The 27911-nt window shown below is 41.9% G+C and overlaps 1 protein-coding gene and 1 pseudogene across 3 annotated transcripts in view; both read left to right on the top strand.

The window, feature by feature from the left end:
• The window catches only part of LOC134207130 (frequenin-2), a 616630-nt gene that overhangs the window by 181550 nt on the left and 407169 nt on the right, over positions 1–27911 (top strand). The window lies entirely within an intron of this gene.
• LOC134218998 (uncharacterized) lies at positions 10032–12540 on the top strand (annotated as a pseudogene).

A 27911-nucleotide genomic window follows, 5' to 3' on the forward strand; every position in this document is an offset into this window, starting at 1 on the left:
GTTATTGGTCTTGAATTAAAGAAACTCCGAAGCATGTACAGCGAGAATAGCTTTCTAGTCCCGAGAAAACTTTTCAATTGGTGAGCTGTGCATTATTTGTTGTTTCTCTACGATGGGTACAGTCAATCAAGCTAAGCCAAAGGTGCGAACATGACATTGATAATAGTCGACCAAACCGTGGATGCGTGTTGCACACTCCTGCTTCGCTGCTGGCAATTCGTAACGCGCCCTGAAGAGTTGCTTCTTGCGGTATTTGCGGTTGTCGTACCTCTGCGGAAGAGCGCCCCAAGAGGATCATCGATGTGAGCGTGTCCCGGAACGAAATCCAACGTATTTGGTAGGTCGATTTTTGGCAGACGGAAGTGGAAGTCTACTTGATGTTGAACGTGGAACGTGTACTGAACCGTTCAACGCCGGAGCGCTTTGAGAGAAGGAAACCCTTGCAGTCCCGTTACTCGAATTCAACGCGTTCATCGTTCATCGTTCATCGCGCTCACCCTGGTGCATCCAGCTTCTCGATCACACTCTGGCACTCCGCGAAGTTTTGCATCATAAGAGCCAGTGCTCCCCGCATTTGGGGCTTTCTAAAAGAAATTTATCATGGGGTATAACATCCCGAATCAGTTCTCTATCATGACAGCTTGCGAAAAAAGTTTCTCGCGGTATGCTACATATCGTATATGTATACAAAGATGATAAGTGAGAGACATGCTCTTTCTCTTTAGGATTCAATCCCTGCTGTGAACACATTCAATTCTATGCATCGTAAAGGGCAAATGCAATATGTATTTGAAAAAGTTCGAATGATCGTTGGTCATTTGGCCGAAAGGGTCATTTGGTCGAAAGGGTCAATTGGCCGAAAAAGTCATTTGGTCGAAAGGGTCGTTTGGCCGAAAGAGTCATTTGGTCTAAAGGATCATTAGGCCGGAAAGGTCATTTGGCCGAAAGGATCTTTTCGTCGAAAGGGTCATGGTCGAAAAGGTATTTGGCGGAATGGGTCATTTGGCCGAATAGGTCATTTGAAAAGTGAGAAATTAGGAATGAGAAGAGAGACACCTCATTTCTCATTCTTCATTTTTCTCTCCTCATTGTAAAAAATGAGTAGTGAGACTTCGCACTACTCACTGTTCACAGTGAGAAGTGAGAAATAACTAGTGAGAAGTGAGACGTCTCACTTCACGCTCCTCATTTTTTTACAGTGAGAAGTGAGAAATGAGGAATGAGAATTGAGACGTCTTTCTTCTTACTCCTAATTTCTCACTTTTCAAATGACCTATTCGGTCAAATAACCCTTTCGACCAAATAACTTTCGGCCTAATGGTCTGTTGGGCCAAATGGTTTTCGGCCGGAATGGCCAAACAACCCTTCCCCGTTGTTGATTGTTGACAGAACTCGTATAGATAAAAATTTACCAACGATAATAAATAGAGCAACTAAAACAGATTGGATTGCTTTGGACCCCTTCCAACGGTTTCTTTACATGCTACCTAAGTAGGATTCCCGGACAAAGATTTGAAGACCCCGGAAGGACTAATGGGAAGGCGTCCCCAGAACCCGTATAATTGTGGTACCCTTACAAGTGTTTGACTGTTGCCACCTTTCTCTATCTGTCTCTAAGATCCTTAAAAGTCAAATGCTTTTCTATTAGTTGAAAATTAGGAAAAAGTTGATATTTAATCTTTTCTGTGTTTGTACTATTTAAATTGTTTTGTAATGTTTCGAATACTTCTTGATTTGGTTGGTCTGTTGTGTCCGGGCCAGCAAAATCTGCACAGCATATTCCGAAGGAAGTTTTGTTAATGAACTTGATTATTTAGTATTTTTTCGGTGAAGGCCGCCGAATAATAAAGGATCCATTTTGTTTGTTGGAGAAAGAGGCCGGAGTATATGCGATGGCTCGATGTTTTTGAAAAGGAAGATGTTAAAAATAAGAACAAGAACAATCACAAACCAAGAAAGAAAATATGAAAATTTTAGATTTTAAGGAAGTTAGTCATTTGAGGTTTTTGGGAAACAAGCCACCAGAAGCATTTACTTTTCTTATGTTTTAAATCGTTTAAATGATGCTGCGTAAAAACTATATAGTATATTACTATCAGATTATTTAATCTATATACATACAAATGAATGTCTGTCTGTCTGACCCTTATAGCCTCGGAAACTACTGAACCGATCGTCGTGAAAATTAGTACGCAGAGGTTTTTGGGGCCGGAAAAGGTTCTTAAGATGGTTCGAGACCCTTCCCCACTTTGGAAAGGTGGGCTCCCATACAAATGAAACACCAATTTCTTCATAACTCGAAAATTAATCAGAGAATAAATCAATTTTAGGCGAAACTAAGTTCGTCGGGTCTGCTAGTTACAAATAAAAACGACAAAAAATGAAAAAAAAAATCGCAGGAAGTTAGCACTTTATGGGGCCCTCATTAGCCGTGCGGTAAGACGCGCGGGTACAAAGCAAGACCATACTGAGGGTGGCTGGGTTCGATTCCCGGTGCCGGTCTAGGCAATTTTCGGATTGGAAATTGTGTCGACTTCCCTGGGCATAAAAGTATCATCGTGCTAGCCTCATGATATACGAATGCAAAAATGCTAACCTGGTTTAGAAACCTCGCAGTTAATAACTGTGGAAGTGCTTAATGAACACTAAGCTGCGAGGCGGCTCTGTCCTTGTGTGGGGATGTAATGCCAATAAGAAGAAGAAGAGGATAGCACTTTGAAGTATTTCAATAAACCGAAAAGATAATGACGTTTAGCAATTGATTTTGATTGTTTCGGAAGCAAAGATTCGCTTCAACTCGTGAAATTGAAGGCAACAATGCACCGCCACGCGTTGCTTTGATGAAATACTTCGACCGCCATCCGTTGTAGCACAATAATCGTGTTCGCGTTTTTGGCAAGAGTGGACTATATTGTACGTGGATTTCCCTATCCAGTTTTCCGCGAGCGGTAATGGCCGCCAGCTTGTCTGCGGGTTAGTCTCTGATTTGACTTTTTTGGAGGTCAACTGCACCCACCGTTCGAGCATTTTGATCAATGTGGTATATAAAAAGGCTTGAATTCACTTAATCAGCACCTTCTTTTATGCCACATTGGTCAGAATGCTCGGAGCGGTGGGTGCAGTTGACCTCCAGAAATGTCAAATCAGAGATAACCCGCAGGCAATCTGGCGGCCATTACCGCTCGCGGAAAACTGGATTGGACCCGACCGTTCGAATTAGTCGCTCCTTGAACGGTCGTTGAAATCGCCGTTTTCACCTTCACACCCGTCTTCATAGTAAAATCTGTCAAAACTGACAAGTCTGCCACGTGCTTTTTGCTGTTTCCCTCGGACTTTTCTTTCTTTTTCCGATGTTTTGACATCTGTTTTGATATACAAGGAGCAAAAAATAAGGTTATCTACCAAACATTTATTGGGTTTGGCAAACCTTGCTGCAAAAGAGAACGTTTGAAATAGGCAAGTGAACCGACCTTCGAATCCATTGGTCAAGTAAATCCACAATATTGTCAACACATATATAATAAATTAATGATTTCGTGTGTGTTACTTCTACGTGAAGTTAAACGATTTACAATGATATGGAAATGCTAATATCATCTCCAAACTTGGACGTACATGTTCATGATAGCATTAGAGGCGAAAGTATAGAATTGATAGTTCCGTTAGGATACGGCAGGCATGAAGAATGTCGATTTGAAAGCGAGCGGAGGGCAATATTTGTGATGGCACATATCGCACGACCTTCCTTCTGCCAAGCTCCCGAGCAAGTCAAACCACCTTCCTTTTGCCAGTGGAGATATATCAGCTTCTACACTGATATTCTTCCCTCCCCCTTCATACGGGAGCTTGGCAGAAGGAAGGTCGTGTGATATGTTTTTTTTTTTTTTTCTTGAGCAAGGGTAAACGGAAATCTGCAACCAGACACCTGAGGAGGTACTCAGGTAGTGTGGGGATGGGTATGTCATGTAACTCTTACCCGACCCACTAAAACCAAAACCCTTTCGCCAGTCCGTACCCCCGGCCCGCAATTAAGCAATACATCAGGGGGGGACTATTGAGAACGCTCACGCCTATGCTAACGCACTTGACGTCAATACACACAACATCGACTTCAAGGGTGGCTACCTCACCACCCGTCGATCGCAAGCTATGATAGTAACCTAACGGTCCGTATCATAATCTCACGTGTGAGACGAGCACCTCGACAACAACCACCGCGCGTGAACCGCAATGACCTCTATATCTACATACTGAGGTCCCCGCAGCTCACCCGCGACATGTTGGTTGTCGGGTGGGCAAGGGTGTTCCCTGAATCACAGGTGCCCTTACTGCACTCGTTGGTTTTGTTCAAGACGCCACCACCGCTGCAGTTTCGACATGATCTGTTGAGATGCTGTGTTCACCGCATTCCATATAGCTTCTTCCCGGCACATCCTCTCGACGAGGTTGTCCGGGGTTGTATCCATACCACTAATAAGCAGCATGGTATTGCGTTCTACCTCGAATCGCGGGCATGCGAACATCACATGCTCTGCCGATTCTACCTCACCTACACATTCAGGACACTCCGCAGAATCTGCGAAGCCAAACCTGTGTAGGAATTTCTTAAAGCAGCCATGTTCAGACAACACCTGTGTTAGGTGGAAGTGCTTCCTATCAACCCAGTTGGACACATCTGGAATCAGTCTGTGGGTCCAACGACCTTTGACTGCGGTGTCCCATGCTCTTTGCCATTTGAGCAACGAAGCTGCTCTCTTGACACGTCGCACTTGCACCGAGTCCCTTTCGTTGTAGCACTCCACATCCTCCTCTAGGAGTGTGTCTATCGGCATCATTCCAGCTATAACGCACACCGCCTCATATGATATGGTGCGATATGCGCTCGCGACACGTAAGCACATCAGCCGGTGTACTCTGATCAATTTCTTTACATTGTACTCGGCTTTAGTGCTACGGCCCATGCCGGCACGCCATAACGGATGATAGACAATGCTACGCCAGCTATCAGCCTACGCACTTGACTATGCACCGCCGATCTGTTGGACATCATTCGTGATAAAGATTTTATCGCCAATGAAGCCCGCTGACATGCATAATCGACGTGGCTCGTAAAATTGAGCTTATCATCGATCATCACGCCCAGATGCTTGAGAGACCTCACGGAGTTAACTGTGCAGGTCCCTACTCTTATCCTCGCCTGTTGCAGCCCATGACGGTTATGCACTACCACAACTTCTGTCTTGTGATGTGCAAGGGACAACCGCCTCGAGTTGAGCCATTCCTCCACTCTGCCAATCGCGTATGAAGCCTTCAGTTCGACTTCGACGAGAGTGTCACCTGCTACTTCTAGCATTACGTCATCCGCGAAGCCTTCTATCTTCACTCCGGCCGGAAGACTTAGGCGTAATACTCCATCGTACATAATATTCCACAGAACCGGTCCGAGGATCGATCCCTGTGGAACACCCGCGGACACTACGATCGACTTTTGACCGGCATCAGTGTTGTATAACAGCACCCTATTCTGAAAATAGCTTTTCAGTATCCTGCACAGGTAATCCGGAACTCTCAATCGGTGCAGGGAGTCAGCAATTGCTGCCCAGCTAGCATTGTTGAACGCGTTTTTACATCGAGTGTAATCAACGCGCAGTACCTAATACCTCTTCTGTTTAGACCTCTCGCTATCTTGGCCGTATCCGTTACCGCTCGAATTGCTTCGATGGTAGAACGGCCCTTACGGAAGCCATACTGGTTGCTAGATAAGCCACCAGCACACTCTGTATAGGCCGACAATCTATTCAGAATGACCCTCTCTAGCAGCTTTCCAGCTGTGTCGAGTAGGCAAATTGGTCTGTATGCCGAAGGATCCCCGGCTGTTTGCCAGGCTTCGGTAATAGCACCAATTTCTGCCGTTTCCATCGATCTGGGAAGTTTCCTTCGTCCATGCATCTCTGGAGGCAGCTCCTGAACATATCTGGATTGGCAAGAATGGCGTGTTTAAGGGCCAGGTTTGGAATACCATCCGGGCCTGGCGCCTTATTGAGCTTAAGTTTTCTTGCGGCTACGATAAGCTCTTCGTTAGTCACTAGCGGTACCACGTCGACTGACTCGTACGGTGTAGCGGGCCAGTCCGATGGTTCATGTGTCGGAAACAGTCCCTCTACTATACTGGCTAACAGCTCTGGGGATCTTTCAGGAGGTGTGCTCTTGGTCCTAGACATCACTATCCTGTATGCATCGCCCCACGGGGTGTCATTCGCCATCCTGCACAGCTGTTCGAAGCAGGCTCGCTTGCTACATTTAATCTCGTAGTTCAGGGCTCTGCTCGCTGTCCGGAATACCCTCGTCTATCGAGTCGCTCAGCGTCTGTTCTAGCACGTCGCAACCTTCTTTTAGCTTTAAGACAGGTTCTACGAAGATCTGCAATCGTGTCAGACCACCAGTACACTGGTTGTCGATTTCCTGGGGCTGGGTCTTCCTTGGCATCGCCACGTCGCAAGCACGTGTAAGTACTTCCGTCAGGTCGTTACCGCTTAGTCCTGTAGTCCTACTCTCCCAGCGCAGTGCCTCCACCAACAGCTCTTGATTGAACTGTGACGTGCGCCATCCGGGATCCGTTGCACCACCTCTTCTCGTCGTAGTTCTCCGGGTATACTCGACCATAAAACGTACTTCCTGATGGTCGCTAGAAGTATGACCCTCGTGGACCATCCATCTCGGTTCTTCAGTCCATCCTGCGCTGCAGAAGGTGACATCGATACATGAATCACCGCTCGGTCCTCTGAACGTTGGCACTTGACCTTCGTTCAGCAGAACTATGTTCAATACCGCTAGTGACTCTAACAGGATATGACCTCTAGCGTTAGTAAACCGGGAACCCCAGTCCACTGCCCACGCATTGAAGTCACCTGCTACAACTACTGGTTTAAGGCCAGTTAGCTTCGCCGCAAGAGTATCAACTACCCTAGTGTACTGCCTCTATACTCCATCTAGGAGGACAGTAGCAGCTACAAAAGTAAACACCGTTTACCTTTGCTATGACGAAACCCTCATCGTTAGGCGAAGATATTATCTTCTGGATGGGGTAGCGCCCACAAGTCCAGATTCCCACCATACCGGACTTGTCCGCAATCCAGCTGCCGTTTCCAGCAGGGATGCGGTATGGGTCGGACAGCAAGGCAACATCAGCTTTACACTCGATAACCGACTGTTGTAGCAGCAGCTGGGCCGCCTCGCAGTGGTTCAAGTTTAGCTGTGTTACTTGCATGTCTGGACCCTTCTAGAGGCCGGACAGGCCTGCGCACCGGTGAGATGCCTGTTGTCTGCCCCCGTAGGACAGATCAGGCATCTCGGTGCAGCCTGGCAGGTGCGAGCCTGGTGGTTTTCGGCTCCGCACCTACGGCACAGCTTACTACGGTCAGGTCCCTTACAGTCATAGGACTTATGACCGTGGCCAAGGCACCTGTAGCAGGCCTGATTGGGTTGGCTTGTGCTCAGCGAGCACACCGACCAACCCACTTTCAGTTTTACCTTATCCAGCACCTTCTTGGCCTCAGCCATAGGTACTTGGAATGAGGCAACCTGCATTTCCGCGTAGCTCTTGCGTAACCAAACCGCGGATTTCTGAATACCAACATTACACTGACCTATCAGTGCGTCGACCAGGTCTCCGGCCTCGGTTACTTCATCCAGGCACTTGCACTGGATGTTCAGGACTGTGCACAGGGCTCTAACCTGGACCCTGTCACCCAGGACCTCTTCCGTCAACTTTTATACTCGGAACTCTTCCGAGTAGCATCCCGCTTCAAGACGAGAATCATCTCGCCCTTGCGCGTTCTTCGGATGCAGGTGACCTCCCCTCCTAGACTAGAGAGCTTCTCAGTGCCTCTCATAGTCTTTAGGACTTCGGCGTAGCTTTTATCGTCAGCCTTGACAATGATCGCTTCACCTCTATCCTTCCGCTTGCCACTCCCACCAGAAGGCGCACCCTTTTCCTCACGGGCTCTACCCTTCTTGGCAGTGGCTGGATCCTTTCCATGGTCGCACTCCTTGCGACCTGCTGGCGGCTTCTTTTCTCCTTTTTAGGATTCACTACCTTTGTCCATGGTAGATCTTCCTCCCGGCGGTCCTCTGGTATCTTCCTAGGTGGAGGTACCATTTTCCTCTCGGTCTCCACTCGGACCTTTTCTGCGGTCCGTGCCGAGGCTTTATTAGCTACTTTCAGGTCCGCCTCCTGCGTGACCCTACTAAGCTTAGGAGTTGCTCCGCTGTTAGCCATACGCCGTTTAAGTTCTGCAGTCTGGCTCTCCGCCAGCTGCTTCCCTTCTGCAAGGAGCCGAATCTTCGATTCGGCCTCCTTCGAGGCCTTCTTGGCTTGGCTAACCGCCAATTCCTTTTCTTCAGTAAGAAGACGGATCTTGTGCTCCGCCTCCTTACTGGCTTCCAGCAAGGACTTCCACTCCGACTTCGCCTCCACGACTAGAGCGCAGAGGGTTAGTACGGCCTGTTTTAAGTCCTTACTATAATTCACTCGGTTGTCCAGGAAGGACATGATTACGTCCGAAACGTCCGTAATCACCTCCATCGTCTGGACTCCATCCTCACCGTGGTTAGTCATCACCGAGTTAATGACTTTGGTCAGAGTGGGGCCGTCCATCTTAACATCCACCGGCACCTCTTCCGACCCACCACGTGCTCCGCCATCGCCTCCCCGGCGATCTTTGGGGTGACCGATCAAGGCCACTGCGCCTGGCGAAAGGGTTCTCCTTGTCGCCATTCGCCTCGCCTCCTTCCTTCGTCGTTTTTGAAATTTTAGTGGGAAACTCATGTTTGTTGGGTCCCCATTGCGGCTGCTGTCGAATCCTGCTGGTGTAGTCGCCTTCGCGATCCCATGGTTATCTATACATACCTTGCGGCATGCAGGGAGGCCATGCGAGGGTTGACACTTTCGTGTTCAGAGCCAGATCAGCGCTAGTCAGGAAGGAGCATCTGAGCCTACTCCCACTCAGCTACCAGCTGAGCCACAGGATTGTACCGCGTGCTACAAGGCCCGCCACGGTTTTAGGGGACGGAAGACAGCCTGGCCATTAGCCCATTCGCCGTTTCAGGTCGGTGTCACCCGGCCTTACTAAGAGAATAGAATAACCAGACTACCAGCCCTTGCGTTCACAATATCTCAATATCCAAAAACAAGACCAATAACATGCAACCAGTATACCATAATCAGGATCTTACTGGGATCAATCCTGATGTGCCAATGGCACTCCCTGGGCTTGTGCTTTTGAAGCGGCACACAGTCGCTTTGATAGAGTCTGCTTACGGGCACTTGTGGTTTTTTTGGGAGGGATTTTAGCAGAGCCCACTGCTAAATCCCACCACGCCCTAGGCAGTTCTCCCTGACTCGCAGACAGCTGGGGAGGGGTCGTCAAGCCCTTGGACATGGTCCATGCTGTCCCTACTGTCCCTGCTGCCCCCGGTCGTGGGATATGTGCCATCACAAATATTGCCCTCCGCTCGCTTTCAAATCGACTTCTATCAAAACATTCTTCATGCCTGCCGTATCCTAACGGAACTATCAATTCTATACTTTCGCCTCTAATGCTATCATGAACATGTACGTCCAAGTTTGGAGATGATATTAGCATTTCCATATCACATATATAATATTTAATACTAGCAGACCCGACAAACTTCGTTTCGCCTAAAATAGGTTTATTCTCTGATAAGATCTCGTGTTATGAAGAAACTGGTGTTTCATTTGTATGGGAGCCCCCCTTTCCAAAGCGGGGAGGGGTCTCGAACCATCTTAAGAACCTTCCCCGGCCCCAAAAACCTCTGTATACAAATTTTCACGCCGATCGGTTTAGTAGTTTTCGAGTCTATCCAGCATTTTACGAGCGCGCATGGCGGATGCCAAGTACTACCCACAGGTGGGTGGCACTTGATTTTGACGTTTGGCTTATGTCGTTTGACAGTTGAAACTTCATGTCTGTGTCTTGCGTTTGTTTTTAAAAGTTTGAAAAGTTCGCAAAATGTTGTCTTCAAAAACCGGTACTTTGACCAGCGAAGATTTAGAACGTTATAAAGAAAAAATTGCAATTGTTGGAGGGAAAGATCCATATAGGGTAAGACGGTATAATGCGCCCCACCTGGCCAAAACGCCCCACTTTGATTTCTAGAAAACTATAACTTACTAAGGGTCAAAATTAGTTGGAACCTATAAATATTTGTAAAACCATTATCCTATGTGAATATGGGAGTATTTTTGCATTACGTAATAAAAATAATAGAAAAATACAAAAAGTTACAGTTTTGATGTAACTTTCAATGTTTGTTTGTTCAACATTCTGGAGCGATGCTTGCATACTGTCCGCAAAACTTGCACTGGAACACTCAGTTGGGCAACAAAATAACTTTTCTCAGTGGTTAATTTGATATAAAATTGCTTCCATCTTCAAAAATGTAACGTTTTTCAAAAATATGTTTCACTGGTCAAAACGCCCCAGTGTAGGCAGGACAATATGCCCTTACCAACTGGACACAAGCGCGGCGAGCTTGCAGCAGTTGCTTCCAAATTATATGGAAACTATTGAAATGTAATTCAAACCTGCTTAAATGGACTTATGTTAGTTTTTTAATGTCAAGCACATAAGGATTTGTAACCTTTTTAATATGGGATTGATAAGATACTAATGAAGGGCTATGAAACGTCTTTGGTGAGGGTGGGGCGTATTGCCCAGGCACTTGTTGAAATCCATTTTTTCACGACTTTTCAAAAATGCTTTATTACGTGTTCTCTGAAATATTTTTATATGACTACTCACAGGCAATACATTTGCGACTTTTTGGACTACCAAATAACACAAAGTTTGCATAAATATCATTGAAAAATAAAAAGTTATCAAGGTATTGCCTTAGGGGGGGCATATTATACCGTCTTACCCTACGTTTCCTTACGATGCCAAGATATTGCCTCTGTGCGTTGATTACGATACGGTTTTAATATATTTGTTCAATACATTGTCATTCCGTACCGGGAAACCAGTTCGTAATCACAAGTCCCTCGAAGCTTCCAAAAGTTTTGAAAGAGGATTCGTCAAGAAGTGAAGGGCTGTAAGTGTGGCAATGTGTTTGCTGTTTTTGGAAAGGTAAGGATTTGGTTTGTGGTTTCTTTGTTTGATGTATATTAACCAACACATTAAAGTTTTACACAGTATGACGCTCAATGATCCACCAGCTGAGTTTTGGATATTGATACAAGCAGTTAAATCGTTGGAGAAAGAGCCTGGTGAGATCCATTCAGCTCATTGTGACTGCACTGCAGGTGCAGGAGAAACTTGCACTCATGTTGCAGCAATACTTTATGCTCTGTGTTACGCAAGGGAAACATGCTTGGATAAGAAGGTACACAAAATGGAATAATAACCACAAAATTAGAATTCTACAATTTGTATTTCCATCTTTTCTACTTGCTAGATTTCTGTAACTGAACTTCCTGCCTATTGGAATCAATCATCTGGAAGCTCCCAGGCTAATTTATATAAACCTGTGGAAGAAATTAACTTCGGTCGTGTTGTTGAAACAAGTTGTGAGCTCCGTGACTACAATCTGGAGAAGTCTGAAGATCAATTAAAGGACCTTATACTTAGGCTAACAAGTTCTGGTCTAGACGTTGCAGCGAGCAAAGCTTTTTTCAAACCATCGGAACTGGATGCGGATGAAAACGACGTATGCATATATGTAGAAAACTCGCTTAGCTTCCGCAGAATGTTCGATGCTAATTTGGTAGGAAAACCGTTAGAAGATCTTGTTGAATTTGGGAGAGAAATAGATTGGCGTACACCCAAAAAAGACTAGCCGAGGAGGTGACTAGAAATCAATCGTCCGAACCGTTCAAATTGAGGTATGGACGAATAACCGCTTCATCATTTGGTAAGGCCGTGAAAACAAGGATTGATGTGCCTTCAATGACAATAATCAAACACATTTGTGGCGTCAATAACAATCTTGATTTCCCAGCAACAATATATGGAAAGCGCAATGAGCATAGAGCTATTGCTGCAGCTAAAGAGCTATTCAAATGGCAAAAGCATAATGATTTCAACAGTAGAAAAAGTGGCCTTATTTTAAATCCAGACTATCCATATTTTGCCGCTTCTGTGGACCACATTTTTCAATGCAGTTGTTGTGGAACAATCGCTATTAAAGCAAAATGCCCATTTAAGTTTGAAAACATTTACAGAGAAGATGGAATTAAGTCAATTCAAGACAAAATCCTAATTTGGTGCGTGATAATGACGGAAGCCTCAAAATGAACCATAAGCACGAATACTACTTTCAAGTACAGATGCAGATACATTTATCTGAGGCGTCGTATGCCCTCTTTGTGGTTTGGGCTCCCAAATTTACTTTATTTATCAAAGAAAAAAAAATGAAATCTTCTGGAAGATCCATTCGGAAAAAGCTACTAAATTTTTCGAATAAGTATTGGCTCCAGAAATACTGACTAATTATTTCACGTCAACGAAGACAGGCGAATAAAACACATTTAATTAGTTTTGAAATGTCGTATACATATCATATATATGTAATTTAATAAACAATAATAAAACATGCATAAACTAAACTTCGATCTATTATGAATGGCTTTTTACTCGCAATCAGTTTTTTTTTTTGTATCTTTATTAGGGAGACTTTCAGCCCAAGGCTGGCTCGTCTCGTGCAATCAGTTTTGATTAAGACAAATGGAAGCACCATACTATAAGACGACGGAATAGAGTACAATGTCCGTTAAGAAAAAGCTTTTTGCATACCAATACCAAACCAGTACTATTGCTTGTAGAGCAAACCGTGCAACTGTATTTCTCGTATTTCTACTTCAAAAGAAATAGGGTATCGGAACATTTTCTCGGCATGCTATAGCGCTTTAATACAGCGGCTATTGTATCTTCAAATTTAATTTCAATTAGTTGCATCGCCAATCATCAAGTAAGCACACTTGAGTGCAAGGGAGTTTTGGCATAGTAATGTTTTTATCCTTGGTTTGTGCCGGTGCCGTGAATGAGAACCTGCTCTAAATATTACCCTAGCTCATAGTCTCAACGTATGATAATACACAGGATTTTGTTTTTACACGATTTTTTTCGCTCGTATTTTTGATCGTGTGACTTCAATTTGCCACCAAACTCTTCGCAACATGTTTAAAAAAATCCAGAATAAATCAAAGAAAAATCACATGGTAATTAATATACGTTAAACATTTAGGATGAATGGAAAATTGAGAAAATGTAAATCGCGTAAAAACAAAATCCAGTGTATAGCAGTAAGACGACATGTATCACTTGATATGGATGTGCTTATTCTGCGTCTCGAATTGCCCATTCCGACACGTCTCACGTGAGACGACCGTGTAATTTAAATGGGAGGTATCGACAATTGTCACCTCATTCGAAACGCCTCACCTCTCACGAGACGCAGAATAGTGGTGAGCGAAGCCTGATATCATAGTGTACACATCTAGTTTTCACTGGAAATAAATAATTCTCTATTATGAGTTATTTGCATAGCGAGTAATTTGAACGGTCTATTGATTCTTATAAGAGTTATTCATGATTTAAGTAAATGCCATTTTATAACAGGTAAGATCGTAGACATACAAAACCGCTTGTCTTTTCTATCAATAACTTTACTCACCAAGTGTAGTTTGATTGCCTCGAGGTTTGCCTGTGCCGAAGACCTGGAAAATGTCGACTGGGAAGACCGCGATTCCTAATTTCCTAAACGCTGGTAGGTACATTTTCTCTAAAGTGCTGATGGCTAAGGTGCTTCTACCTATTGCTGATGTACACTACGGAATATCACTACCGGCCCAGCGCTGTTCAACTTCCTCCAATCCTTCTAAAATTTCGAAGGCGCGTTTAAATGTCACTGCACTGCACCTTGTCTCGGACGTTATCGTTAACTTTGTTTATTTTATTTACTCCACCCAGTGATTTATTTAGTAGAGACGAGGGTGTCAATTAAAATTACACTGATAAAACTAACCTATTGAAGATTTTCAGATTATTATGATTATGATGATGAACGAGGAAGGACGGAGCTTTATCTACATTTGTGCTTGCTATGGAAACTTATAAATATTTGTTTAGGGATCATATAATAAGGGCTGGTTACGATGATTTATACTAGAAAACTGTTTTCAAGCATTATTACTTATGGATTATGATATATGTTCATAAATATACAATAATAAGAAACACGTACATACATGAGGTCGTTCTACATAGAGATTTTCTCTGCTTAATAACTGTATTTCTCAATTGAAATTATTCACAAACTATTTAATTATAGATGGACATAGGTTGGTCAAATTACAACTTACTGTTACATCCATATGCAAAACATTCATGCCATTCTGATCATGATTCATCAAAGTGGTACTAACAGGACCTTTGAGAATGGTATATTTACTTCGCAATGCTCTTATAGAACGCTCCACTTCGTTCCTAACTGAAGCTAAAGCTCTCGTTCTTTCAATAGCAACTGAACTGAGTTGTCGCTTCCTCATAGATGAATCTGGAACCCTTAAAGAAGCACATTTATCGTGTACAAGCTTGTTGATTGAAAATCCTCTATCAGCAAGAATCAAATCATCTGGTTGGATTTTGTCCAAGTATCCGCATGATTCTGTTATCTGCTTGTCAGACGTTCTACCGGTATATGGTTTCGAAATGAATGATATAGTGCCAAAGGGAGTTATGCTTATCAATACTTTGGTTGTATCATGGTTTTTATAATTCGAGTACATTTTTACCATAGCATCTTTGGTACCTGGTTTTCTGAGAAAATCTCGAAACAATCGATTATGGAAGTGATGCTTCTTAAGACTACTTTTTTAAACTTTACAGGAGTGTAATAGTCCAAAAGATCACTGTCTGGCCACTTTACAAGCCCTTTTAACTATTCATACAACGAATACCAACCAGAATACAAATATTTGCAAGCTGTGTAGAGACATCAAACAGATAGCCTATTGTCTTGAAGCACAAATTTAGTCTCAGTCGCATAACAACCATAACAAAAACCAGTTCCTTACTTAAAACCTCCGATGATTTTAAAATCCCGGCTTGAACGATCACGTATACAATATTTGGGGATGTGAAGTTTGGAAGACCAGTAAAGTGCCGAGTTTTTCCATCGTTTCCTTCGAAGAACTTAAATCGTAAGCAATGTTCTTTCTTTTCATATTTCGCAGTAAAAGCTCTAAACGTATTATTTCTGCATCTTTTTCTGCAATCCGCTGAGCCAATAACACGTTGCCATTTTTATTTTCATTTTGTTCTAGTACATTGATTGTTTGTCCATCTATGTCCGGACCATCATCCTTGAGGGTAACCATGTCGTAATCCAGCCATTCCTCAGTTATAGCGTTAAGCTCCATGTCATCTTCTAACCATTCGTCTTCCAACCATTGTTCCAGCATTACATCCATTTGTTCTTCAATAACTGTATTGTTCTGCATATCAGCTTCAGCACTCATTTGTCCTCCCATAGTAATGCAGACGACAGGGTGTGCTTCTTGAAGTTCTTCTTGCTCTTCTGTTTCTCCGTATACCAAAAAATGATCCATCATCCAAGATTGCGCATCATGCATACAAGGACGCAGTATCATGCGCACTAATCTAAGTGAGTTGTAACGTCTCATAACTGCAGATAATATTATTTCAATTTTATTGGAAACATATTTCCGATTTTCTACCATACATGGAATAATAAAAAAGACAGTTATTCGTGGCCCCGTTTTGAATGGGGTGCTCTTGAAAACGCGAGTGCATTCAGTTTTGGATTCCGGGCGGCTTGTCTATAAGTGTGGACTGAATTTTTTCACCAGCGCATTATATTATTCGAAAGACATAAACCTCTATATCGCCTTCATGATCGATTTTGATAAATCCAAATTGGCTGCAATGCTTTATTTTAAAATACCTTCCTCTACATATACATTATAGGGGAACTGTTCCGTTTTCGTCTCATTCATCTCATCGCAAAACAAAGAAATACAGCATCAATCTCGATGGTTCTTTTTGCTAACACGCGTGCTCACTGGTGTAAAAAAACAACTTAATTCCTTTTCATTGCTTTGTTTTTGATGAGATGGAAATAGGAGTTATGGGATGAAGTGCCGAACCGTTCCCCTACTTAGCAATTGATGAATGTTGATATTTTCATTAACTCCTGCATTTTTCTCTCTCTTCCTTTTCTAAATTTAGGTAAGTTGGCCTCTTCTGTTGAAGCTTGTGGAATATCCGTTGGAAGGTTGAGTAAGCATAATATCAAGCAATATCTGCAATTCGAAAATATTACATTATTTTCCAAGGAATTTTGTGTACTTGCGAATCAAAAAGCTGCACAACATACAGAAAATTGTCCATTAAAGGAACCTGTCGTAGGAAGAGATGAGTATATTTCCATTTTATTTCACCACGTTGTAATAATGGACCTCAATTATATGACCGTCTTTAGTGTTTCGTGCTTGAACTTGACTCAACTTGTCGACTTGATAAGTAGTAGAATTAAATTAAATAGTACTAAACTCGTCTTTATGACATGTGCAGAATCAAAATTGTGGCGATAACTCTCATCTTTTGGGAAAACTGAAAGTTTTTCATGTATAAAAAAAACTTAAAGAATCTTTAGAGCCTAAGTATCAAGCAAACTGTTCTCCAAAGATAAATATTCAAACCGATAGGATGAGAAAAGTCTATTCAAGAGATAATAAAACTGAGTACCAATTCACTGATGTTTCGAACATGTGTCAAGATTGTTTTTCCCTTCCAAGCAAAATATAAATTGATTCAAAACGCCGCCCTAATGGATCGTAATTTTATTCAAATGCCGTTCATGAATAAATTGTCCTGCTATGGAGCCTACATTTTATTTTGGCAAACCGATTTCTTTTAGCGCCATTCACCTTTCAAAGCAAACGGACCGGGCCCATCCACTCGCTGCCAATGGCACATGTGACGCAAATAACAACAATTTCCAGTGATTAATGTGATTCAACCGCCCCCGCGCCCTTTGTCGGACGGCAGCAATTCGTGGTTCACAAATAAAGTAAAATTTGTCGATATATAAACATTGCACACAAATATCTCACAACTAGGATAAACGAGATGCTAGAGTTTTATTTTTGGATCTAAATAAACATTTTCAACGGAAATTTCCGTTTCGTTATGATGCGTATATGTTCCATCCATTACCAAAGTGATTCCTGAAACCTTCAGCCTATCACTTCCCACAGTTCCCTTTCAAATCAAACCGATGAAGTCATTTTCCAGCAGCAGCTCATTCCGACTCTATTCAATGACAAATGATTGACGATGACAACGAAAACACATCCGAAAACTCGACGAACCCGAATCCTCCTGGAACTGGGGAAGGACTTTCCTTATTTCATTTTGCTTCGGTCTGGTTCTCGGTTGCCGACTTTGGGGACTCTCAAAGGAAAAATAGAATCGCCAGGAAGCGGGGAGCTGACATGAAAGTCAATGCTTTACATAACGAACGGCATGGCCAATATCAAGATTCCGATTGGGATCTGAATACTTTCGCAATACTTGTTGGTGGGGGGAGCGGCGAAAGAAGATTCCCATCCGGGATGGATGGGCCGGACCGACAAACATGTGCATAAACGTACATATTGTATGCCATTTTCTGCGTTCGTTCACGAGACGAGACCAAGGGAAGGACGACGAAGACGGCGACTGCCAACAGAAGGACAGGTCGTTTCCTTCAATGGGAAATTTGTGTTGGAATGTTTGCTATTCTCGGCTGGAAGATGGAACTTTGTTCTTTGACCTATCGGTCGGAATGTAAGCAACACATGATAATAGTTTCTGGACACGTGCTTCGTTCGTACTTTGGCTATGAAGAGAAAATAATTAATTTTTACGTCATGTGGTGAGTGCTCTGTTGAGTTGAGATGGGGAATTTATGCGTCTGGAACGACCCCTTGAATGAATAGGAACATCTGCTCAAGAGTTTTGATTATTTTAGAGAAATTGCCAAATGCTTTTGAAGAAAAAGATTACACTTCATCTGCACTTGAATGAACAGTTGGTGTAGGAAAGCTCTGTAAACTACATTCAAGATTTGCATTCTTCGAAGTGTTCTTCTTACTTTCTAAAACTTATCAACGAGGAAAGTCAACCGGAAACAACACCGCTTCTCAACGCTTATCATCTGGATAAATAAACGAATTTATAGACCGTTCCGATAATTATAAATATACTTTGTTTATTGAATAATTCTAATTTTTTCCAAGTAATCTACTGTTTTATGGCTACATATGCCCTGAAATTTTATTTTCGCTCATATAACATCGAGTATTCGAGAATGTTTAGAATATTTGTCATGTTGTATGATTTTTTCCTTCACAATATTTTGAGGATTTTGCACAACATGTTTTTCAGCAATTACTTAAAAATTTTCATATTTTGTTCTACCTAATCTATTCTATCGGTTTTTTGCACTCGTTCAACAAGCATTATGAATTTTAAAAATTGAATAACCCGAAAACATCCTAGACCAGACCGAGGATCGAACTCCTAGACCTAGTCCTCCTAGACCGGAACGAGAACATCTCCGGATTGGCAATCCTGCGCCTTTGCTTGCAAGGCTACTGGAGACCCCAGGTCCGAGGTCGATTTATATTTGTAGTTTTTCATTTCCCTAAAATTTTGCATATCCATTCTTTATGACCAAAAAACATAATTTGCATCATTGGTTTGCTATTTTGACTCTAGTGTTACTGTTGACAAAGGGCCAAGCAAAAACACCTTGAACACTTTCAAAAAAATATAACTCGAAAACGGCTTGTCCGATCGCTCTGATGTCTTCGGTAAATCAATGAAGCTACCATGTATCGGTTGGTTCACCCATCTGACGCAGGATCTTCGTGTGCCGTTCAAATTCGTCCACCAGCCCGTGCAACGATGCAGCTGTTCTTCACGCAAGGGATGTCGAGGAGTGCTTGCAAGTGTCTTTTATTTAGCAGGTGGTCGTTCGAATAGCGGCTCTCCAAGGTCTGCCAAGCCAAAGCGTAGTTAGCTTAGCTAATACCGATAGATTTAATCAACTGGGCAGTTTCCCCCTTGACAGGTGCCCTTAAATAATGACACTTTTGAATCTCCGGCAGGTTGATGTTGGAGTGAATCAGTGCCAGAAAGGTGTCGTGGAATGCATATAATCACCGTCGAACTCAGGGATAGCAATTCTATCCCAGAGAGAGTGGAGGAAATTTGAGGGATTGGAGGGTTCTTGAGCGTTAATAACTGGAGACGGAGGTAATTTAGAAATCAGACTAGCTTTAATTTTGAAAAGTCGCGAATTTTCGCCTGCACTGTCTCCAGATTATTCCAAAAGCTGTTCAAGTAGTCTAGTCTCAGAGATACCTGAGCAATGTCCCGTTGTTCGTCGTAGTTACCCAGGAATGCCTGTGCCTGGCCCAACGAAGTCTGAAGCGTCGTCCTTCGTGCAATAAGTTGACTTTTTGACTGATTTAGTTGAGGCGGAAAATACTGCTGACCGTCCATCATCATGCGTGGCAGTAAGATAAATCCTTCCAAACGAGCGATCGATCTGATAATCAATTGACCACAAGTAGACTCACGGTAGGTATGATAAAGTTCATGGTAAAGGTACTCATCTAGTCCAAGGCAAGAAAATGCCTTGTATTTATAATTTCAGCCAACAAAAACACGTTGCAGTACCGCTCGTATTGATCTGATGAAATAATGCCGGAAATGGATTGCTGCAGCTAGACACGCCGTAATGTAGTAATTTAATGCAGGAAAGCTGTACCGGGGGGAAATTAAGATTGGAGGTTTAGTGGGTGAGAATCCCACACTCCGGTACACTGCCATGTGGTAGCTTAACAACTACTACTCGTATGCTGGGTCAGTGCATAATGCATTACTCCGAAGCAAGCCAACGCTCAACGATTGAGTTTGGCCTTCTCCTGCACTCGTTCATACTGCGATAGCAATCACATCACTTTTGAACTGCCATTTTCTGCACGAGCCTAACTTGATTTGTAACCGTTCGGTTCCAATTTGAACTTGTTGGCTCCATCACAAGTGATTTTCCGTCACTGTCCCTCCTGATACGACCCTTCCAAAAGTTACTCCTCGGAACTATCACACTCACTGGTCGATGATCATCTCACGAGTGAGTGCGTGTTCCACTTTCACATCATACCAAGTGTGACAAGATGCGATCAAGGGCCTCGTACGCCTGTCACTGGCGAACAAAATTCGTGTAGAGATGTCGTAAAATCTCAATTAATCGATTAGTAACTAATCGATTACTCTCGATTCTTGACGATTATTGAATCGATTCTTCGTTGGGAGGTAATCGATTCAAAATTAATCGATTATCACAACGATAAATCGATTAATCGAAGTAATCGACATCTTATAGCTGTCGTAAAATCCCAATTAATCGATTAGTAACTAATCGATTACTCACGATTCTTGTCGATTATTGAATCAATTAATCGTTGGGAGGTAATCGATTCAAAATTAATCGATTATCGCAACGATTAATCGATTAATCAAAATAATCGATTAATTTGCGACATCTCTAAATTCGTGTACTCTGCATCGAAGCTTAGAACCGGTGTTAGGGCGCAATCGTTAATGCGTTCATATTTGAGCGATTCCAAGCAACAGCATCAAAATTTAAGAAAATTTTTAATTCATGATTTTCTATTGAGTTGAAACTTCGCACAGTTTTTCAATTTCATCTAAATCGTCATTTTTCGATATCAAATCTTCATATTGAGTCACGACTAACTTTTCAAAAGGGTGTATGTGAAAATGGTTCAAAAATATTTAAAAAGCTGCACAGCAAAAACGGAATGTTCGATTGTTATGATTTTTTCAGCAAAGTTAGACAACTAAATGGTGATTCTTAAGAAAATGTGCACAGTAAAAAAAATTTTTGCCTTTAAAATATCATTTTGTCACAAAACTCAAATATCTCAAAACCCTATCTTTTTTCGAACGTAATTTTTAGGGAAAACGGTCCATTATATTAGCTATCTACCATAAAAATTTGGTGATGGTAAACTAATAAACAAAAAAGTTATGACATTTCAAACATTTCACAATTTTCACATATAGTAAACAAAAAAATTTCCGTGTATTTTTTTTCAAGAATCGCAGTTTGATGCTGATTTTATTGTTAAGGGCCTTGCGTGAGTTAAACAAGTTGTTTGTATGATATTCCATATTTATGTATTCATCGATATTATGTATATTATATGTATAAATATTATATGTATAAATAAATAAAAATGAATTAATATTATCCTAAGTATTAAATTAAATGTGGCAGTTACACAATGTTGTTATAGAAACTCTAAGAGTTTTGGGTTTGAATTTTGGTATGGGTTATGATATCATGAAAACAGTTTATTAATACTTATTTTTCATTTATTTTTATTCAAATTTTTTAAAATATCGAACACTTTTGAATTATTATCAGCACAGTTTGAGTATAGTTTTGCTTTAATTTTATTTTCCGACAATGGAATGAAACAGTGAAATTTTTGGGTTCCTTGGATCGTTTTCGCGTTATTAAATTGCTCACTGAGCTCTGAAGCCTTTATTTCGTACTCTTCAGTAGTAGTAAAACAAAATGATAATTTGGTTAAATCTTTTTCTTTTCTACGATTTGCCCAATCAAAAAGTTCTTTCGTAGTTTTAATTGGATGCTCACGTTCTTTGGCTAAACTTGCTCTTGTGGCCATGCGCTTTATTGTTCCTCCAATTGAGGTCTCCAAGCAGATTTTACCAACACTATCACAGAGTGAATTTTTTTTGCTGCACACTGAATCAAAATGAAAATGATCATTTTCACCTGATGTCTAGTTCAAATTTGCGATATTTTTCTTAGTGTTTCCACGCATTGTTTGTTGTTTTCTAACAGCAAACAAAAAAAATATGACAGTTCTAACAGCAAACAAAGGAAAATTTTGTAAACACAGCACCAACACTGATGGGGTTGGAGAGGGCTATAGCATCACAAGGACCTTTGCCATGTGATGTAGCAAAAAATGCCATTCTGCATCAATTCCGTACATTGATTTAAATTGACATAGGCTCGAAAAATTCTTACGATTTTTGTACTGCGACGCTGCTCCATCAGACATGAAATATATCTTTTTGACTTCTTTATGCTTATCAACGCGTAAAAAGTTAATCATTTTTCAATGAACAAGTTTACGGATACTGAATCGTGTCTTAAATCTTCGGAAATTATAATAAAACTTAAGTGTTCAATTTGCGTACTTCCATTAAAATAAATAACGAATGGATGAATTGTAGCTTGTTGTACGTTCCAGTGATGGGACTGCACTTCATCTTGCAATACAAAGCTGTAATTTTCAGAAAAATCACAAATGACTAAAAATTCACCATTTTGTAATGTATTTTTCGTATTTTTAAAAAGCTGGATTGTTCTGTTTTAATGAAATCGTGAGGGATTAAACTTTCTAATTTCAAGCAAAATATGACACAAACTCATCTACAGGTTTTACAATAGTTTCTATGCCACACCTATCCGTGGTCACCCATTGCTCAAATGATAACTGATCAATATATTTTTCTTCAAACTCAGCGAATAAAGTATTTTCCAATGATGAAGAATCTGGACAATCCGAACAAGATCGTAGATAGCAATTTGATGTTGTATTTTCACACAAAAGACTACCAGTTAACATTTTAATATCCTTTGTTAAATTGATTCTTTTCAAACTATGTAAAATAAGATTAATATTCTCATGGGTTGTGCACACACACACATTATGTGTTCCTGAATTGGAAAGAAGCTTACATTGCCTTGGCCGAAGGCTTGCAAATGAGGAAAACCTATTTTAATATTATCGTGAATTTCCTTGAAGCGTGTGTACGCTTCTTTCAAAGTCGTCATCATTAATCGTTTTTGGATTGCTTGACGCTTTCCATCTTTTTGACTGATACATAATCTTTTTGACCAGGCATAGCTCGACTTACTTCATCATCTTCAAAATATTGAACTACTATTTCTTTTGTCTCATCTGTTAATGCAGTACTAGACCTAGTATTTTTGGTTGAAAGACAGTTATTCTTCAATTGTTTTGCCTCTTTTACTGTATTTCTATTGGTTTTGAACTCATCCATGGCATCCTGAATAGACCACGAACTTGGCAGCATCGACAAAATCAATAATTTTTCTTTCCTTGTCGTGGCTGCATTCGAGAACCTTTCCTTCATATTTATAATTACCTCATCGTAGTCTGTATTTTCCACATCATCAGGTTCTAATTTGAAGAGGTTTCTTCGTACAGCTTCGTTTATTTCACTGTATTTTTTCTCCGGGTAATAAACGTAGTCCATCTTACTCCATTTAAACGGAGTCACTTTTATCCCAGCTATGCCCTCGTTAAAGCGTTCGATGTTGACCTTTTGGATACACTCATCTTCCGATTGATTTGTTGAAACAGATTTCGCTGATGGTACGGTGGCAAGGCTCTCAGCACTTAATACTTCTGGTAATTCCTCAGTTGTTGTCGATACATCTGGCAATTCCTCAGTTGCTGTCGTTTTCGAACTTCCTGCGCTCTGCTCAACCGATGATATACAGATTGCTCTTTTGTCAACGTTTAGACGGCAGGACGTGCAAATGCGTAAATTTGTATTCAATGTGGACATTGGAGCATAACCAGTCGCTTTCAGTTTATCTATGGTGCTTTCGGTGAGATTTCGTAACTCTTTTGAACACTTTTTTCCATCAAACGGCCTACAACAGTTGAGAAAGCGGCTACTCATGTTGTTCGTAATATTTCAATAAACAAAATCACTTTTAAGTTTTTACTGACTAGTTTGGTGTCATTTGTTTGACTGAAGAAAAAATTACTATAAGATCTTTAACAACCTTAGTAGTAGTAATTTTTTGCTTTTTCGTGAGCATTGTCATGGTATGTACCTATCATGCATTTGTTGTTGTTGAAGATACCCGTTTCCTCCCGATCATAAAGTCTATTCTCTAAGAGGTATATTTTTGCAGGTAAACTATAGACGTACACGTGTATATAAATCTTTGATTTTGCAGCTTTTGTCTTAAAAATAACATTTCTGATATGTTTCTATCAACGTTATTATCAACAGGTTTCAACACTATTAAAAGAATTTTTCGCCAGTCACGTGCAATGAAAATTATGACACTATCAATCCTTTGGATCACAACACTGGATCGTGTCTAAGTTTCTTATAGATGCTATGAATAATTAAATCAAAATATCATGAAAACAACTTGTTTAAATCACGCCCCTTAACAATAAAATCTGCATCACACTGCAATTCTCGAAATAACTTACACCGAAAAAATTTTTTTTTACTACCTGTGAAAATTGTGACATGTTTGAAATGTCATAACTTTTTTGTTTATTAGTTTACCATCACCAAATTTTTATGGTAGATAGCTAATATAATGGACCGTTTTCCTAAAAAATTACGTTCGAAAAAGATAGGGTTTTGAGATATTTGAGTTTTGTGACAAAATGATATTTTTAAAGGCAAAAAAAATTTTTTACTGTGCACATTTTCTTAAGAATCACCATTTAGTTGTCTAACTTTGCTGAAAAAATCATAACAATCGAACATTCCGTTTTTGCTGTGCAGCTTTTTAAATATTTTTGAACCATTTTCACATACACCCTTTTGAAAAGTTAGTCGTGACTCAATATGAAGATTTGATATCGAAAAATGACGATTTAGATGAAATTGAAAAACTGTGCAGAGTTTCAAATATTTTCGAAATGGTCGCTCAGGATCGACTGACATGCCCCCGTGGAATGCCTCATTTATATTCGATTAGTTACTGCAAATAAATTCTTTTTCGAGTTGCCATGATCAAGCAGGTATCTCAATCATACCACATCGTTACATTGCTGCATGATTGAGTGGTTGGGTTTGATAAAATATCGAAAACAAAAGTGCGCATAAAAATTGGCTCGCCATAACAAAAAAGTGGTAGAGAATTAACACTGTTGTTTACATTTTAGAACCAAATCCAAATGTCGCACATGTTGGAGTAGGGCTTCAGTGCTCCGCCTTCTTCCCCTGGATGCGATAGGCGTTCGAGTAGTTTGAGTTCGGGTAAAAGATACACAGCCCTGTTTCATTCAAGCTTGCCCATAGGGGGTGCTAAATGCAACAGGATGGGCAAACATAAAAACATGAATCATAATGTATGCTATGAAGGGTATAAAAGAGGCGGAAAAAGAAGAGATCTTTCTCTTTTGCATAGTGATCCTAGAAAGAAGTGGTAGTGCGCGCGTGTTTAAGTTGTAAAAGGTTTATTGTCTGAATAATTGTTGGTGAAGTTCTTTTTAATTTTGTGATGTTTCTTTTCTTATAATAGGATCTGTTCAATGTATGTCGTTGAAAGACTCTAATTTTGTGGCCCCGCAACCGCTTAGTTCCAGAATTGAACTGGCCTAAGCCCCTAGCTGCTGGTCTAACCACGGCAGCCGTTTGGGGTGGACTCAAAAGTCCTCCTTTGTTCCGGGTCTCAGGGTGTCAGGTGTGGGGAGGCTTTCGGGAGCGTGAAGACAACCGAAAAATTTAATTTTTATTGAGAGGCGTTTATTCATGCAAACATACACTTACGGGTGGGTGATTGATTGGCTTCCAAATTATCGATGGCTGGCGGCTGGTCGCACGATGAGTCAGCCTAAGCGGTGGCTAGGTATCGAGGTGGCCAACAATCTGCCGAGTGGAAGGGCAAATCGGCGGGAGATCGATCGATGAAGCGGTGCAGGGGGCGGTCGATGGAGATGCCGATGCGTGTGGCTAGGTGGCCGACGGGCGGTCGGACGATGCGGCAGCCGATGGGTGGCTTGGCGGTGATGCGGCTGGCGATCAAGATGTCGTCAGGTGGCCGGACGACGATGTAGTAGACGCTTTTCCGGCTAGTGATGCCGCTAACGGGCTGCGAGGCGACAACGTGGCTCGCGGTAGGCTTGAAACCGCGAGCCACGGCCGATGGTAAAACAATCGTGTGGCCGAATAGGGGTTAGGCGATATCGCAGCGCACTAGTGGCCGTTAGGTGTGGGCCGGACGATGACGGGGCCTACAAATCCCCCGTCGGGTGGCCAGGTGTCACGACAATGCCTACGGGCTGCCGTTTAACCGCGTGATGGGTGGGATGCCGGGTGGTAAGGTGACCAACAGGTGGATCCACAATCGAGTTGTTCGATGATCCAGGCGGGTGATGTCGGTTGGATGGAGTAGTGTCCACGGGCGTCTACCCAAGATGGCACCTCTGGGTTGCCAAACATAAAAAACACACGATTCACACCAAACTGCCTAAAAACAAGCTCCTTATACCGAGCCACAAATCCTACTGACTCTCTATCTCATCGGCTTCGTTCGCCCACCGTCTGACTTGGTAGAAATTGGTAGAAGCTCCGGAAAGATAGTGTAAGACTCATTGGCCGAATTCTGTGGGAATACTCGGCAGGATTCTGTTAGAATTTTTGATAGGAGTCTTAGTGAATCTTCGGTATGATTCTGGGAGAAACCTCAGCATTATTCTTAGCAAATCCTCGCCAAGATTCAGTGAAACTCTTTTAAGGGATTCTTTGATAATCATCGGCAGTATTCTGTGAGAATTCTCGGTAGGAATTTGTGAAAAATCCTTGGCAAGATTCTGTGAGAAATCTCGACAGGATTCTGAAGAAGTGAAAATCTTTGGAGGGTTTCATTTTTCTGCGCAGCGTAGCTGCTAACTAGCCTGCGCTCGACAATACTTTTCGGTGGTGGCAAAATTGACTCACACACGAATTTCACGGATCCTAAGCGGTCGTCGGTGGATTGCGAATCGCGAAAAATGGTTTGGCTTTAGCAGCACATTAGATTCCTCTGTCTACGACTGGCACAAAAAAACGTTTCCTCCGCGGCGCCCTCCTCGGACGCCGCACTCCAATCAAAAAAGGGTTTGCTGACTCACCGGTTTGTTATGAGTTTTACGTAACCTGTGGATGATCTGCTGGTGGGTCGACGCTCCCGGCTTGTTGACGCCGGTGATGACGCTCCTTAATGGAGCCGACGAAACGGAATGGCGGTATCTTGCCGGCTGGTGGATCTCGTCCACGTGGAGGTCCCCTGGCCTTCCCTCGGACCGATATGGTGACGGATCGGTCCGCTTCTGGCAGGTGACGATCGCCAGGAATGTTTCGTCCGTCGGGGAGAAATGTCGCGCTGGGGTACGATGTGATTGCTGCGGGTGGGAAAATACACGCCAATCTAGCTAGACGAACAATATGAGCACAAGCACTAAACATCACACTATGAGCCCGTCAATTTACCTTTCTCTTTATAATTATCTCCTTCTAGCGCACACAATCTTGCAACACACACTTAATCTTGGCCTACTGTGAAACGAACAAATTATTCACTTAACTTAACGTCACTTAGAGGTATATACTTATGCACAACGAAACATTACTATAGACCAACACGGACACTTCCAACTTATCGAGTAGTCACAGACGAAATGATTGAGTCCGTGCATCCTCAGATTAAGGAAGGTGGGCTCGGACACAACCGGAAGGGTGGTAGGTCATTTGGCATAAAGTCGTTTTGGCATAACGCTGTCTGGCATAAGGCCGTTTGGCATAAAGGTCGTTTGGCATAATGTCGTTTGGCATAATGCCGTTTGGCATAATGGCCGTTTGGCATAATGGTCATTTGGCATAATAGTTGTGTAATCATCAATTTCGAAACTTATGCATAATATGTTCAATTATTTATAATGATTGTCCCTTTAACATTATAAAAGAGATGTTCTAAATTGATTTTTTCGA

Source organism: Armigeres subalbatus, chromosome 1 (assembly GCF_024139115.2).
Source record: "Armigeres subalbatus isolate Guangzhou_Male chromosome 1, GZ_Asu_2, whole genome shotgun sequence".
Lineage (NCBI taxonomy): Eukaryota > Metazoa > Arthropoda > Insecta > Diptera > Culicidae > Armigeres > Armigeres subalbatus.